The following is a 17,254-nucleotide window of genomic DNA, read 5'->3' on the forward strand; positions in this document are numbered from 1 at the left end:
GAGGATCCAATAGGATTCTTAAAAGTGAAGGTTGATTCCCATGGAAAAAAAATAGGATCCACAGTAGGTTGGATAGGATTACATGACTTCTGGATTCGATAGGACTGGATTGGGAGGGAGCTGGGATTGGATCTTGGATTATCTTGAAGAGCTGGATCTTGGGATAATCTATGGATTAGGATTTGGATCAATAGATGTAGCTGGTGTGATGAACTCGTAGGAAGGTGTGGAGACGTAGGAATTGGGTAATCAGTGTCTTTAAAGCATTTTTGCAACAAAATAGTCATACTATTTCTTGCTTGTACCCAAGTTTCCAATCATCATAGTTCCTTTGCCTCAACATTTTGCAGGTTTTTACAGCTGGGTTCTTATTTTATGACGCAGTCCTTATTTTATGTACTAGGCGGTTACCTGTATCTCGCGGTTTTCGGCTATCATGGTTATTGGCTTTTGCAGATCTCAAAATCAGGGTGTGTCCTTTGACTGGGATCACTTTCCTCACAGCTGAGCTCAATTGTATATAGCGTTTTACGATTTGACCTTACATTCGCCCTCAATTTGAAATTTGACCTGACCTTTGACCATGGATGACCTAACAAACGCAAACCTAAGCTTCCTTGGCCAAAGTTACACCCACTCACAAAGTTTGAGCTCCATTATATGAGCAATTTGAAATTTTTACGTTTTTTGACCTATAACCTCTTAACCGTAGGTCTGACAAAAAGTCATCGTGAAAACTGTTGTTTGTTAGTCCAAGGTCCACTCACCCACCAAGTTTGATCTCCATATAGAGACAATTTGAAATTTCTACCTTTTTTGACCTATGACCTCTTAACCATAGGTCTGACGAAAAGGTCACCGTGGAAACTTTTGTTTGTTAGTCCAAGATCCACCCACCCACCAAGTTTGAGCTCCATAGGGGCAATTTGAAATTTCTACCTTTTTGACCTATGACCTCTTAACCATAGGTCTGACGAAAAGGTCACCGTGGAAACTTTTGTTTGTTAGTCCAAGATCCACCCACCCACCAAGTTTGAGCTCCATAGGGGCAATTTGAAATGTCTACCTTTTTTGACCTATGACCTCTTAACCATAGGTCTGACGAAAAGGTCACCGTGAAAACTTTTGTTTGTTAGCCCAAGATCCACCCACCCACCAAGTTGAGCTCCATAGGGGCAATTTGAAATGTCTACCTTTTTTGACCTATGACCTCTTAACCGTAGGTCTGACGAAAAGGTCACCGTGGAAACTTTTGTTTGTTAGTCCAAGGTCAACACACCCACCAAGTTTGAGTTCCATAGAGGCAATTTGAAATGTCTACCTTTTTTGACCTATGACCTCTTAACCGTAGGTCTGACAAAAAGGTCATTGTGGAAGCTTTTGTTTGTTAGTCCAAGATCCACCCACCCACCAAGTTTGAGCTCCATAGGGGCAATTTGAAATTAGACTTCAATTGGACTTGACCCGGTCGTTGACCTTTGACCTTATAAAAATATAAACTGGTTCTTTCTCATATCAAGCTGCACCCACCCACCAAGTTTGAGGAACGTGCGACCCCCTAGTCTCCGAGAAAAGGTGCGGACAGACAGACAGACAGACAGAGATCCGGTGAATTATAGTAAGACTAGGCGGTTACCCGTATTTGGCGGTTCTCGGCTGTCGCGATTACCTGGCTGATGGTGACTGTACTCACCAAGTTTTATGCCCATAGGACAGTTTTTACTAATTTGACCTCAGATGACCTCTTGTGACCTCAAAATGACCTTCCAAAATTTGGCTCTAAATGTTGACTGTACCCACCACGTTTCATGCCCATATGACAGTTTTAGTAATTTGACCTTGGATGACCCCAAAATGACCTTCCAAAATTTGACTCTAAAAGTTGACTGTACCCACCAAGTTTCATGCGCATACGACATTTTTTACTAATTTGACCTCAGATGACCCCTGGGTGACCCTGGATGACCCCAAAATGACCTTCCAAAAATTTGACTATAAAAGTTGACTGTACCCACCAAGTTTCATGCCCATACGATAGTTTTTACTAATTTGACCTCAGATGACCCCTGGATGACCTTGGCCTGCTAACTGAAACAAACTTGTTCTGTCTTAGGTCTAGATGCACCCACCCACCAAGTTTGAGGAACGGGCGACCCCTAATCTCAGAGGAAATAGGCGGAAAACAGGTTTTACTAATTTGACCTCAGATGACCCCTGGGTGACCTTGACCCACTAATCAATACAAATTTGTTCTGTCTTAGGTCAAGATGCACCTACCCACCAAGTTTCATGCCCATATGGCAGTTTTTACTAATTTGACCCCTAGATGACCTCTGCTGACCTTGACCCACTAACCAATACAAACTTGTTCTATCCCGGGTCAAGACGCACCCACCCGTCAGGTTTGAGGAACGTGTGACCCCCAGTCTCCGAGAAAAACAGTTTTTACTCATTTGACCCCTGGATGACCTTGGGTGACCTTGACCCACTAACCAATATAAACTCGTTCTTCCTCATACCAAGCTGCACCCACCCACCAAGTTTGAGGAACGTGCGACCCCTAGTTCTCCGAGAAAAACAGTTTTTACTCATTTGACCCCTGGATGACCTTGGGTGACCTTGACCCACTAACCAATATAAACTCGTTCTTCCTCATACCAAGCTGCACCCACCCACCAAGTTTGAGGAACGTGCGACCCCTAGTTCTCCGAGAAAAACAGTTTTTACTCATTTGACCCCTGGATGACCTTGGGTGACCTTGACCCACTAACCAATATAAACTCGTTCTTCCTCATACCAATTTGCACCCACCCACCAAGTTTGAGGAACGTGCGACCCCTAGTCTCCGAGAAAAGAGGCGGACAGACAGACAAACAAACGTACAGATTCTGGTGAATTATAGTAAGATTTATAAATTAACCCCTTCTTGATAAGGGCTCGGTAACCCACCTTTGCACAGTATTATTTGTGGGACATGAGTACAGCAGACACACCAAATTGCATTCTGGATACGAGGAATGTTCTTCTGATATCAAATGATTTTGACTTTTTTAAAACTCGTGATATAAATACACATTTTATGGCAAATTATTTTAATAATTTAAAATTAAAAAGACACAAATGTCAAGTTTTAAAAATCTTGACATTTGTGTCATTTAAAAGGGCATTTCCTGATCCACAATCTCATCCCCCCATTTTTCTCAAAAAAAGTTGAGATTCTGGTATACCAGAACGAAATTACAACAGTGGCCTATGGAACAGTGTCACTCGCAAACGCAAAATCGGAATTAGCTGAAATTTTGGGAATAATTTTTTTTTTTGTGGATCACAAAATCCTCTAAGTCCTCAAAGTAAATGATAAATGTAGGCCCTACACGTTAAAGTGTATGTAGCTGGGATGAAAAGCTAACCAACCATCATATGAAAAGTTTCCCAAAAGACATAATATTTTTTTAGCTCTGGGACGGTGAATTTTAAACGGAGGTATTACAGGTATACATGGAGTTTCCTAAAAGTTGAAACACCCCCCCACCGAGTTAATGTTGAAATAGCAGCGTGTTTCAACGTGTTTAAAAAAAATCAAATGTTATAAAATTGGTATTTAGTATTTATCGGTCCAAGAGGTATTAAAGCCATAATAACTTGATTGACGTTTATACGGTAGCCCCCCCCCCCATGGTACAAAATAAGAAGCTCCTAAAAACATGACACGTTGACTATACAAAACTTGCATTTTAGGCCTAAAGATTAAGGAAATCATTATTGACAATATTCTCGTAAATATAAACAGCACATTTCAAGGGAATTTTTATACGACATCGACAATTCCCTTCCATTTTAAAGGGAATTTTAATTTGGAACCAACTTAGTTGCCTTTGTAACAAGAGACAAACCCTCCCCTTTAACCGGGCCCCTAACCTCCGCAATTGACACGATGCGACATATATTTTCCAAATGGTCAATATATGGGAGTGCCCCCCACCGAGTTAATGTTGAAATAGCAGCGTGTTTCAACATTTTTTAATACAAAAACCCCCGCAAAAACCCGGGATCTTTAAAGTAAGACTATCCAAAATTGAAGATTATAAATGAAAATTCAGTCCTTAATTAATACCGTACTTAATCTGTGTCTCGGATAGTCTTACGCCCTGCTAGGGTGAAGCATATATACCTCCTTCTTCATTATTTAGTATACAGGGATGACGTAAAAAAGTGAAAAATATTGGTATACTAAATCGCTGCGCCGCGAATGTTGATTTTTACGCGCTTTTCAATGGAGAAGTTATTTGGTGGTCTGCGCCCTTAATAGCGACAGCCTCGATCATTGCCAAAGTTCAATTTATTTGTTCATTGTTCACGCGTAGTCAACTTGGCATTAATTTTTGTCATTATTATTCATGAGCTTGATGGAAAGTTGCCAGTTGTCACGAAGTGCACTTTTCCCCATGCAGATCTGTGAAATCGCTTGTCACAGTTTACTCATTCCCGGGATTCATTATTAGAGCTAAGACATTTTTAACAAAGATTTATAAACAGTTCTTAGTATTATAGGACCCCTATTTTATAGCCCAGGAGGTTTTCAAGAATTTGTTGGCAAGCCCAAAAAAAATATATAGGGGAGACCGGGGCAAGTCCGCCCTCGGGGCAAGTCCGCCCACCATGTGTTTCTGATCTCGTGACTGCTGGAAAAGTACAATGATGATGTAATTAGCTGGCACACGTCATAGCTAAGTACCCAAGAAAACAAGACAGTCCGACACATCTCGCCAAAGAAATTATCGTCAAAAAAACGTTTTTGAGTCAAGGAAGTTTACATTTTTTAAATTAGTAATATTGTAATAATCTCAAGACCTTGCAGAGACGGGTTTCGTTCTTATATTTATTTGGAAGGTGAACGTTTTGCCCAACATATTATGCAATTAAAAGATCGACATATTGTGTTTAGTAGGCATAACACGAGGTAAAGAGAAAAAGTAGCGTTGGGGCAAGTCCGCCCTGTATGTGAAGGGGCAAGTCCGCCATGTGTTTTCCCCAGGCGGACTCCCGGGGCGGATTTGCCCCATCGGCGTATTATGCAAAATATTGATAATAATACCTTTAAGAGTAAAACTACATGCAAGCATATTTTTGAAAGTTAAGTGGTATCAGTATTACTCATACCACCGTTTATGCCCTAAAACCAAAAACTGATATATATATATATATAATTTTGGCAGTAGTGGCGTAATTTCATTTTGACATTGGGGGGGTGTTGGAAAAAAATTCTTGAAGTACATGTACTCTTTTGATTCTGTCGGGATTTTCATGAATTGATGAGGGAGTGAATGGTTTTTTTCCTTCTTCAATGTAAATTAGCATTGTTTAGTTTTCAATCTTTTCCAACCTATGCTCGAGTCGAGGTAAAGAGAAAGATTTGAGGTTAGAAAAGGTTGTCAGAAAACGTTCAAATGTCGGGTTATATAAAGGACATATAATGAAGGTTTTAAACGTTTTCATAATATTCAAAAACATTTGTTGATAACCTACTGCAAATATTCTAACATAATGTTAGTTAAGTGTTAACAAAATATGCAGCCGTGAGGCTGTGGATCACGAAATACTCCTGTAATTTGTATTAAGTTTACCCACAGGATCTGTGGTTTACCAAAGTTCCAAATTACGTTCCAAAGTCTTAAAATCTTTGATAAATCTTTTTAAAAAAATCCAGTAATTGGGGCGAGGGGGACGAGAACCATAACATAAATTTTTGTCGGCCCAAGAATGACAAGAAAATACAGTAGCATCAAATTTACTTTTAGTGTGCTTTTATTTAAAAAAGAAAAGCCAATATGATACATTATAATAATGCTAAGGGTAACAACTTAAGTACAAGAATACAAACTCAGTAAGGACTAGATAAAATAAATCAACTTTTAAAAATAATCTTTTGAGTTGTTCACACGCATTTAGTTTAATAAGTTACTGTTTTAATTTTAATGTTAAATAAGATATTGGTTTCTCAATTTCGTTCCGATCACGATTTTTAATAATCGTCTGCTTAGTGCCAGAAGTGGGTAAGTAAACTAGCTGCCATGTGTTAGATGAGTATAATATATCTAAATGTAAAAGAAGAGTGAAAAACTCACTCCCAAAAAGAGTGATTCACTTATAAGACCACTCAAAAAGGAGTGAAATGTGTTTTTTAAACTTCACAACCACTCATAAAAGAGTGAAACCACTCTTTATGAGTGAATTTTAACTCTTTCAAGGAGTTAAATGAAGGACAACTCTAAAAATGTGTTTTCCTTCATTTAACTCCTTGAACGAGTTGAAATTCACTCTTTTAGAGTGGTTTTCACTCTTTTTTGTGTGGCTTTGAAGTTTAAAAAACACATTTCACTCAATTTTGAGTGGTTTTATAAGTGAATCACTCTTTTGGGGAGTGCAGTTTTGCACTCTTTTACATTTAGAGAGATACTGTACGTGTAAAATGCCAAATGTTCACAGGGGCAGCTATTCTCACTTACCCACTTCTGGCACTAAGCATTCGAATTACTACCTGATACGAAGTTGTCGTATATTTTGAACTAACATGGTCTTTGGTTTTACATATTAAAACAAACTTCTTTTATAATACCAGTAACTATACAAGTTAAAATTGTGGCAAATACAGACTTGACATTTAATATGGAATATTTTTCGCAAAATTACAAGACAGGTTTGGACGGAGTCTACATAGACCGCACGGACTAAATATTAATTGGGGTGTGTCGGGGGATGGTGTAAAATAATTGTTTGATAGAAAATGTGCTTTCCATATGCTTACATTAAGGTGCTCATAATGTAGCGAATTTGCATAAAATGGCGGGTTTAGGGAGACTGAATTTGAGCTTTGTTGGGGGCACAATTCCAGACGTTATGCAACATGGTTCTGTTATTATCAAATTTATAGGGGTTTGAAGTGATATTTCTTAAACTTCGTCAGCAACTGGCATTCATCACAGCTGAAATACACTTACAATGTACCAAGTTTTTGAACAGGGGAGGGGCTTAAAATGGGGCTCTTAGAAGCTGTACGTACTCAGAAAGTTTGAAAGGCCCCCTGGGGTAAAATGTTATAAACTTACGGTACAAAAACTACTGTGTGGATTCATGGTTGTCCAGTGAACTCGCACTGTTACTTTGTGTACAGTAAGTTTATAACATTTGGCCCCAGGGGCCCATTCAAACTTTCTGAGTGCGTATCACTTTTAAGAGCCATATTTTTTAAAGCTCCTCCCACTTTCAAAACTGGTAGATCACAGGTGCATTTCAGTTCCGACGAACACTTATTGGTATTCAGGTTCAGTAAAATCGCCTAAAACCTAAATGAATTTGATAATATCAGAATAATGTTGCTCAAATGCAGAAATTTTACCCCCACAAAAACCAAATTCAGTCTCCTTAAATCCGCCATTTTAGGCTTATTCACTACATTATGAGCGTCATAATTTAAACTAATGGAAAGCACATTTTCTGTCAAAGATTTATTTAACACCATCTCCCGACAAACCCCAATTTATATTTAGCCCGTGCCGTTTATGCAGACCTCTATCAGACCAGTCTTGAAATTTTGCGAAAAAGTATTCCATATTAAATGTCAAGTCTGTATATTACACTACCACCTTTTGCATCATAATCAAGAGGCATAATTTTTAGGGCATCATTAGAATGTATAGAAAATCCCATAGTTGCAATGTTCTTAAAATACTATGTTGATAGTAATGATTTCCTCCTAACGAGCAAACATTCATTCTTCAATGCATGAATTTAATGAATGCATGTTGGTCTTACTATAAACATAATTTCTCAATTCGTGCATCAGAATTCACGATGAAAATAGCGACAACCCATATCCCTGATGAATAAACCAAACGAATTGAAGTTTAACTTATATACACCGAGTTCTGTTATGTTAAACACTTACTGGTCGTAGTTCTAAAGGAAACTATAGTGTAATATGGCCTGTTGTAAGTCTGCAAAATATTTCACCCCAGCTCTTTTGGGTGCATTTGGCCAACAATTTTAACTTGCGACCTGTGACGAAATTTATCTACCCTAGGTCATATAGTGTAAAGCAAACAAGCCTCGAAATAAGCAGGTCTGGACACCAGGAGCCACACATAAATTGGAAAAAGTAGCTCCTGGTCCTGTGATTATTTAGTAAACCACAAGCCATTTTTAAAGAGCTAAGAGGTTTGTCACATTTTTAAATACAAAACCTGCTTTAACTACCGGGCTCTAGTATTAAAACAAATGTAGAGCCTGGTTCATATGATTTTGGTGTGGACCAAAATGTTATGACCATTGGGTCCCGGCATTGGATAAATGGCTCCTGGGTGCCTACCTGCTTATTTTGAGGCTTGGCGTAGAGCAGTATGTTCCCAGCAAACACAACACGTTTTTGTATGATTTTTAAACATAGGGCCTATCATGTAGGCCTATATACATGTAGGCCTACCAAGATTGCCATATTGGTTATTCAAAATGTTAAAGAATATTCTCAAAAAGCTGTGCTTGTCACAAAATGTTTTCAAATATTTTGTTAAAACGATTTTACAGCCTTCACATTTTGTTATATAACCCAACATTTGAATGTTATTTAAACGTTTTAAAGTAGGCCTATTTAACAAACATGATTGAGTTTATATGTTTGCTGGGTTTTTACTATAGCTACTTAACAGGCATTGTGCGGTGGGTATAAGGACAGTTACATTAATATTTCATATAGCACACAATAGTCATATGCATTGGTAATATAGCGCACAGATTTACCCAAAAAAAATCTGCGTTGATGAGTCAGTCAATCAAAAGTTCTGGATCCATTGAAGATTAAACTTATCCCGATATAAAACGTCCAACAAAAAAGTTGATGCTGGTACTGAATTTTCTCATTTTGGAATGCAGCCTATATCCAAATAATGTGAATACAGTTTGTATAAATAATGAATCAATATTATACATATATTCAAAATATAGCCACGCTCTTGCTGCAAGCCTGTTAGTAGATAATAATGCATAGAGGGCGCTATCTATTACAGATATGTCCCACTGGTCTCCATGGCAACAATTTGGTCTTGTTTAAAAAGTCTTTGAAGTAATGTTGGTTGCTTTATCCCGATTTGAAGAGGAGCACCGCTACTTGTCCCAGATAGAAGTAGATGAAATGTTTGGTCTCGTGTGTCACATAGCTGCCGAAATTCCTTCCCACAATGCAATGCCATGTTGGGTTGTATTTTTTGTCGAATTCTTTCTTGATGAATGCGGCAATGTCTTTCTCGATGTTGAATTTCTCCATGGCTTGTGTTGCGCACTCGATGGCGTCTGACTGCATGTCTTCTGACATGTCAGCATTCTTGACAACGGCTTTGCGCTCAACAGACATCTTGGTAGTTTAGCAATACCAAATGACACAAGATCTGTAAAAGAGCAAAGAAAAGAAATCATGTTTTAAGTTTTTTTAAACCACACACTTACAACAATAATTTTAGGGAAACATAATAGAATATTCAATAGCCTCGGTCAGTTCATGATTCAAATCTGTTGTTAGGTCACTCTGTTAATGTTACATAAAAATTCAGCAATAAAATAATAAGGGGTTGTACCCCCGGGTTGTACCATAACCATCAGGGTGGACAAAATAATTTCAGAACAAAATACCCTGCCAAAAATGCTGCCCCCTCTCGTCATGCCAGAACTTGTCCCCCTCTCAGCCTTCCAACTGTTGCTTCCCAAATAATCCTTGCCCCTGAACTGAAGGTGTACGGGGATGTACCACAGTTTTGGTGTAGACCTACCTTTTCATTGATTTTTGTATATTGATTTACAATCTGACCTGTAAGATGACCTGTGACCCGGATGGACCTCCCGTTTCTAACATTCCTTCTACGCCATCATATTTATTTCCATGCCCAATCAGACCTGGAGACATTTTGTGAAATTTCACAAAAATCGTGTATATGACCCCTGGGTAACCATTGACCTTATTGTTTTATGGTCGATATGAGTTTGTTTAAGTATAATTAAGTATTCTATAAGGCATAATGTTGTGATTGCCGCGGAGACATCCTTTAAGGTGGTATTGGAGGCATTTTCTAGAAATTAGGAAATGCTGTATGTTTTAAGGAGATTAATTGAGTAGGGTAAAGTACACTATCAATATGCCGTTTGTTGGAAGCAAATCGGACATACGGTTTCCATAATACATCAAATTATATTTTCTTTGTAGGCCTACCTTATTGTTTTTATCAATAATCAATTTAGTTAATGAGCTAAAAGGACTGTAAAGGCTCATTTATATGTAATTTTTGCCAATGTTGCAAAAAATTGTAGTTTTATTTTGCATACTTTTGCCCTGAAACTTGGTCAAAGTGTTTGTAATATGTTTTAATGTATTATATAGTGAACTGCATAATTAATGAGCTAATTTGCATAAATGCTAATTAATTATGCAAATTAAGGGGCAGCTTCACCATACATAAGAACTTATTAGAAACCAAGTTTCAGGGCAAAAGTATGCAAAATAAAAGTACCTGAACATTTAGGGCCTATGCATTGATTTTTAGCAAAATATTGGCAAAATTACTTATCAATGAGCCTTTACAGTCCTTTTAGCTCATTAACTATTATTGATTATTGATAAAAACAAGATGATACAAAGAAAATACAATTTGATGTATTATGGAAAGTTTCAGAGTATGAGTTTTTTTACCCAAATTTTCAAAGGTCATTAAATGAATGTGCAAATGTATTTTGGTTAAGGTGGTATTAGAGCCATTTTGGAAGTGTTCTGTTCATGTTGCAAACAGATGAATTGAGTAGAGCAAAGCACACTTATCATTATGCCTTTTGTTTGAAGCAAATCGGACATGCAGTTTTCAAAATATATCAATTTATATTTGCTTTGTATCTTATTGTTTTTATCAATCTATATATTAATAGGCATCGTCTGTCTATCTGTCTGTGTATCTGTCCGCCTATTTTCTCGGAGACTAGGGGTCGCACGTTCCTGAAACTTGGTGGGTGGTGCATGTTGACCCCATACAGATCAAGTTTGTATTGGTTAGTGGGTCAAGGTCACCCGAGGTCATCCAGGGGTCAAATAAGTAAAAACTGTTTTTTTTTTTTTTTGGTTCGCACGTTCCTCAAACTTGACGGGTGGGTGCGTCTTGACCCGGGACAGAACAAGTTTGTATTGGTTAGTGGGTCAAGGTCACCAGAGGTCAAATTAGTAAAAACCGTCATATGGACTTGCAACTTGGTGGGTAGGTGCATCTTGACCTAAGACGGAACAAGTTTGTATTGGTTAGTGGGTCAAGGTCACCCAGGGGTCATCTGAGGTCAAATTAGTAAAAACTGTTTTCCGCCTATTTTCTCGGAGACTAGGGGTCGCACATTCTTCAAACTTGGTGGGTGGGTGCATCTGGACCTCAGGCAGAACAAGTTTGTTTAGGTAAGTGGGCCAAGATCACCCGAGGTCATAATAGTAAAAAATGTCGTATGGGCATGAAACTTGGTGGGTACAGTCAACTTTAAGAGTCAAAATTTTTTGACGGTCATTTTGGGGTCATCCAAGGTCAAATTACTAAAAACTGTCGTATGGGCATGAAACGTGGTGGGTACAGTTAACATTTAGAGCCACATTTTGGAAGGTCATTTCGAGGTCACAATGGGTCATTTGCGGTCAAATTAGTAAAAACTGTCCTATGGGCATTTAAAACTTGGTGGGTACAGTCACCATCAGCCAGGTGATCGCGACAGCCGAGAACCGCCAAATACGGGTAACCGCCTAGTAATCAATAAAGTTAATGAGCTCAAATGACTGGAGAAGCTCATTAGTATGTAATTTTTGCCAATACATGTGTATTTTGCTACAAATCCATGCATAAATGTTCAGGGTACTTTTATTTTTGCATACTATTGCATTGAAAGTGTTCCTAATATGTTCTGTATTATATAGTGAAGCTGCCCTCTAATTTGCATAATTGATTAACATTTATGCAAATTAGCTCATTAATTATGCAAATTAGAGATCAGCTTCATTGTATAATATTGAACATTTTAAAATATATACATGGATTTTTGGCAAAAATTACATATTAATTAGCCTGTACAGTCATTTTAGCTCATTTACTGTATCGATTATTGATAAAAACAACAAGATACAAAGAAAATATAAATTGATATATTTTAAAAACCGTATGACGTCCGATTTGCTTCAAACAAAAGGCATATTATAGTCAGTGTAGTTTGCCCTACTCTATTAAGCATGTTGTGGATCCTCATGACTTTTAAAGAATGACAAGAAAACAGTAGAATCACAAATTTACTTATTTTACATAATGTGCTTTTATTTCAAAAAAAGCTGGAAATATCATACATTATGACGAGGGTAACGCCTTTAGTACAAGAATAATTATAATACACACTAAAAACGGTTTTACATGTCAAGGACTGGAATAGATAAAATAGATCCAACTTTTAACATGTTAAAAAATAATCTTGAGTTGTTCGCACGCATTCATTATGGATCGAGTTGTTTATTATTTTTTTTGTGTATTAATTTATATAATTTTGTTTTGATCATGATTTAATTTCAGTTGGGGAGAATTACTGTTGCATACTGCATTAGCTTTATTTACCACATTCCATTGTTCTAACGAAACAACTTGTCAACTCGACTTGTAAGTTCAAATTTCCTCCTAGTAGGGCTGTTATCGAGTAGAACTTACATTGTCGACATCATCAAATCTCAAGATCCGAAGTCGACAAGCTGTCCACAATGCAATACTATATTTAATGGAAAGATAATCTGCATCATCTAAACGAAATGGAAGACTGATGCAGTTAATTCATTGTAAATAATGGTGATGTTAAGAATATCTTAAGCTTTTCTCCAATTTTGTTTTACTGTTTAGTTTTTGTCAACATTAATTATTGTCTTCCTGAGTTTGGGCAAATAACTGAACAAGGTTATAAATCTTTTAAAGAACATTCTCAAAAGTTGCATTTGTTCCTTCCAAAGTTGTTAAAACTATTTTGAAGTTAAGGTAGTTAACATATTTGTCAACATTACAGTAGGAACATTTTATAACCATTGTTGGGCAGAAAAAACCGAGTACAAAATGAACCTCATCTTCAACAAATCCAGAGTTGCAAACTTTTACTTCATGAGGGACATCATCAGGCCCGTAACGGGGTGGTGGTGGGGAGAAGAGGTGTGGACCCCACCTACCCTTTTTGAAGTCACATTTGGTCCAAAATCTGCCCCCCCCCCTAAATGCTGGTTACTGGTCACGGACCTAGACAATCATCCTCGTACTGCCCACCTCAGTTACATTATTAGCTTATTTTATCATGTTCATATAGCACACAATAATCATGATTGGTTCATGTTAGAGAGCCAAATTTCATCAAAATTCAGTGGTAATAAGTCTTGTCAATCACAGTTCTGGATCCAGTGCACATGATATAAAACTTCCATTCCAATGTTCAAAAGTCTGATGCTGGTACTGAATGTTCTCTTTTTGGAATGCAGCCTTCATCCAATTAATGTGAATACAGTTTGTATAAATAATGAAACAATATACATAAAATATAGTTGCTCTTTTGCTGCTATCGTTTCAAGCTTTTATGGATTTATAATGCATAGAGGGCGCTATCTAATACAGATCTGTCCCACTGATTTCCATGGCAACAGTTTGGTCTTTGTTGAAAGTCTGTAGTGTATAGTGTTGGTTGCTTTATCCCGATTTGAAGAGGAGCACCGCTACTTGTCCCAGATAGAAGTAGATGAAATGTTTGGTCTCGTGTGTCACATAGCTGCCGAAATTCCTACCCACAATGCAATGCCATGTTGGGTTGTATTTCTTGTCGAATTCTTTCTTGATGAATGCGGCAATGTCTTTCTCAATGTTGAATTTCTCCATGGCTTGCGTCGTGCACTCGATGGCGTCTGACTGCATGTCTTCTGACATGTCAGCATTCTTGACAACGGCTTTGCGCTCAACGGACATCTTGGTAGTTTAACAATACCAAATGACAAAATATCTGCAAAAGAGCAATGAAAAGAAAACATGTTTTAACCACTCACTGATAATATTCAATTTCACGGAAAACAAAAAATCTTGAGGTTGGCCTCGAATAATTGATAAAATCTGCTGCCAGTGCTGCCGATGTTACAAACAAAATTGAGAAATAAAATAATAAGGGGCTGTGCAATAATCATCTGCCTCCAGGGTAAACTTCAAAATAGCCTGTCAATGAATGCTTAAGTTGACCCCCATGCCAAACAAAAACAAATTATTAAACGTACTATTGAATAGGATAGCCTATTCAGAGGGGATAGGAGGGATTGAGTTTGGAACATTATCATAAAGAAAACTTGCATGCTATTGAAAATAACTGAAATGTTTAATTTTGTTATATTTGACCAAAATTTGAAAACCATTAACAAACACTCGTTAGGGGGGGCTGATGCAAAACGGGGGCCCTTCAAAGTTTTGACCCTCTTAAGGTGGAGGGCCTTGAAAAAGAAATGACAAATTTTCCTGGGGAAATTGAGTTTATATGATTTTCTATGGGTTGACCCATATAACTTTCATGTCAAAAAGGGGGGGGGGGCTTGACATTTTTGAGATCTGCAAAGGGGATCCTAATGAATTTTTTTTGCATCAGGCCCCAATAACAAGTGTTTGTGAACAGTCCCAAAAAGCAAATGTTCAAAATTATGGAAATCTTAAGTATAGCCTTAAGGGATCTAAAATGAGCGTTTATTGCGTTTCGACAGTATTTTTTGTGGGACATGAAAGCACCTCAGACCTATCGAATTGCATTCTGAATACGAAGCATGTCTTTCTGATATCAAATAATTTTCATTTTTTGAAAATCACGATATAATACAAATTTTATGACAAATTATAAAAATTTAATATTTTTAAAATTTTTGATATATAACAGTCCTCGAAGTAAATTATATAAATCTATTGATATATTCTTAAAGTGTATGTAGCAGGGAGGAAAAGCCGACGGTCAATTGAAAATTTTGACCTTTTATATTGAAGATATGGATTTTTTCCCAAAAAGACCTAATTTTTTTTGAGTTTTGGGAAAAAAAATCCATATCTTCAATACGAAAGGTCAAAATTTTAAATTGATCGTCGGCTTTTGATCCCACCTACATACACTTTAAGTATAAATATTCAGATTTATAAAGTTTACTTCAAGTACTGTTAAATATCAAAAATATCAATTTTAATGATTTGCCATAAAATGTGTATTAAATTGCAATTTCAAAAATCAAAATTATTTGATATCAGAATGACATTCTTCGTATTCAGAATGCAATTCGATATGTATGATGTGCTCTAATGTCCCAAAATAAATACTGTCCAAACGTTCATACCCCACCCCTTAAATGTGCTTCTAAAAAAAAGAAAAGAATTATGTTAGGCCCTTCTAATATATTTTTTAATTTAGGTTTGATCCTTTATATATAGGCCTATATGTAGGGTTTGAACTAATTATAGATCTCGAAATGTCACAAAGGTATGATGCCCCAGAGGTCAAATGAAAGAGAAAAAAGCTGAAATAAAAATATTTCCCTACCCGGGGGTAACACTCCTCACAAGACCCTTGAACACTAAACAATATGACCCCCCCCCCCCCACAGGTGGTATTAAATTAAAGAGAAAAATAGTAAATGTTTTCCCTACCTGGGGGTGACACTCCTTAAAAGATCCAGGTCAGTATTCATATTTTGGCTCATCTTTTGTTATTGTGCAATAGCTTGCAGTCCGGTGCAAAGAAGTAGTGGGGTACTTAACAATGTCGCAGATAAAGGATTCCAACCACATATCCGGGGAGGGGGCACAGATTTTGAAAAAGTGGGTATTTTCCAGGTGGGGGGATTTAGTGAAAAGTGGACCTTTTTGTCCCAAAATTTTGAGCTTTTTTGGCCAAAAAAACAAACATTGAAAATAATACATTGCAAATTTGGGGGTGTGGTCCCCTGCATATAAACATACGGGCCTGATAAACGTTCTATAGTTTCTTCTAAGGGGCTGTGCAGTAGTTATGAGCCCTGGGCTACAGAGAGAGATGGTAATAGGTGGGGAAAGAATTTTTGGAAAGCCAATAAGGTGGGCAAGTGACTTTTGCAGATAAAAAAAAGGGGGGGGCATCAGCGAGGCAATTTTTTTGTTACTCATCAGTGAGGCAAAATTTTTTCAAAAAACTCCCTAGCCCCCCAATAATATCTTATGGTGCGTCCCTAAATTGTCCATTCGAATATTTTTTTCAGATGACATTCAACCAGAAAGCCAAGACAGACTCTTGATTTATGACTTTTCACAGCTCCAAAAGACCCTTTTTTTTTTCTCTGTTCGCAGCTCCAAAAAGACCCCCATTTATCAGTATGCTGTTATCTCATGAAGATGCACCTTAAAATTCTGGGGGAACATACCCACCAAAAATCTATGATGAGCCCCCGGATCTAGCACAGAATTTAAAATACTAGGCTACTAGCACAACAAAAGTTTGCAAATTGGGAACTAAAAAAATTGGCATTGTAGCGGGGGCACGGTAAAGATTTTATGGCCGGTTTGAACACTGTTGAAGGGGGCAAGCATTTTTTTTTTATTGCACAGCCCCTTTGAATGAAATGACATGGAATTTCAACTTTTAATATGGTGAGCAAGTATCAGGATGCATGAATCAATTATTGGCGGGTTTACCAATAGTCTCCTCCGCCATGGTCTTTGTGCAATGACCAAATTGCATTAATTAATTGAATTTCTCGCGGTTGAGACTAATTGAAGTGCGCATGCGCACTTCCGACGTATAGCAGGTGCATATTATTAAATGCGACCAGCACCATGCAGTTATCACGGAGTGGCAAATTGCATTTTATACCTTCAATGACTTTTGTGAATAAATTTTAATTTGTAGGCCAATATAGAATAACGTTTAACAAAATGGATGGCTTAGTACTAACTATAATAAATTATGATAAATTAGAGCTCGTAAGTCATGGAAGTGCTACTTCCGATGACAAAAAATTCAAGTCTGGCGCGTCTAGCGCAATTTATCATCAGACCCATGCTGCAGCGTAGGTCGGCTGGAATCCAGTTTTAACGTTATTAAACACATTTTGGAACGAAATTGTGCAAATATTTCTCATGTTTATAAATTTCGCATTGGCCGATCACATCCAAAAACACAAGACGTTGCACTTTTG

Source organism: Amphiura filiformis, chromosome 11 (assembly GCF_039555335.1).
Source record: "Amphiura filiformis chromosome 11, Afil_fr2py, whole genome shotgun sequence".
NCBI lineage: Eukaryota > Metazoa > Echinodermata > Ophiuroidea > Amphilepidida > Amphiuridae > Amphiura > Amphiura filiformis.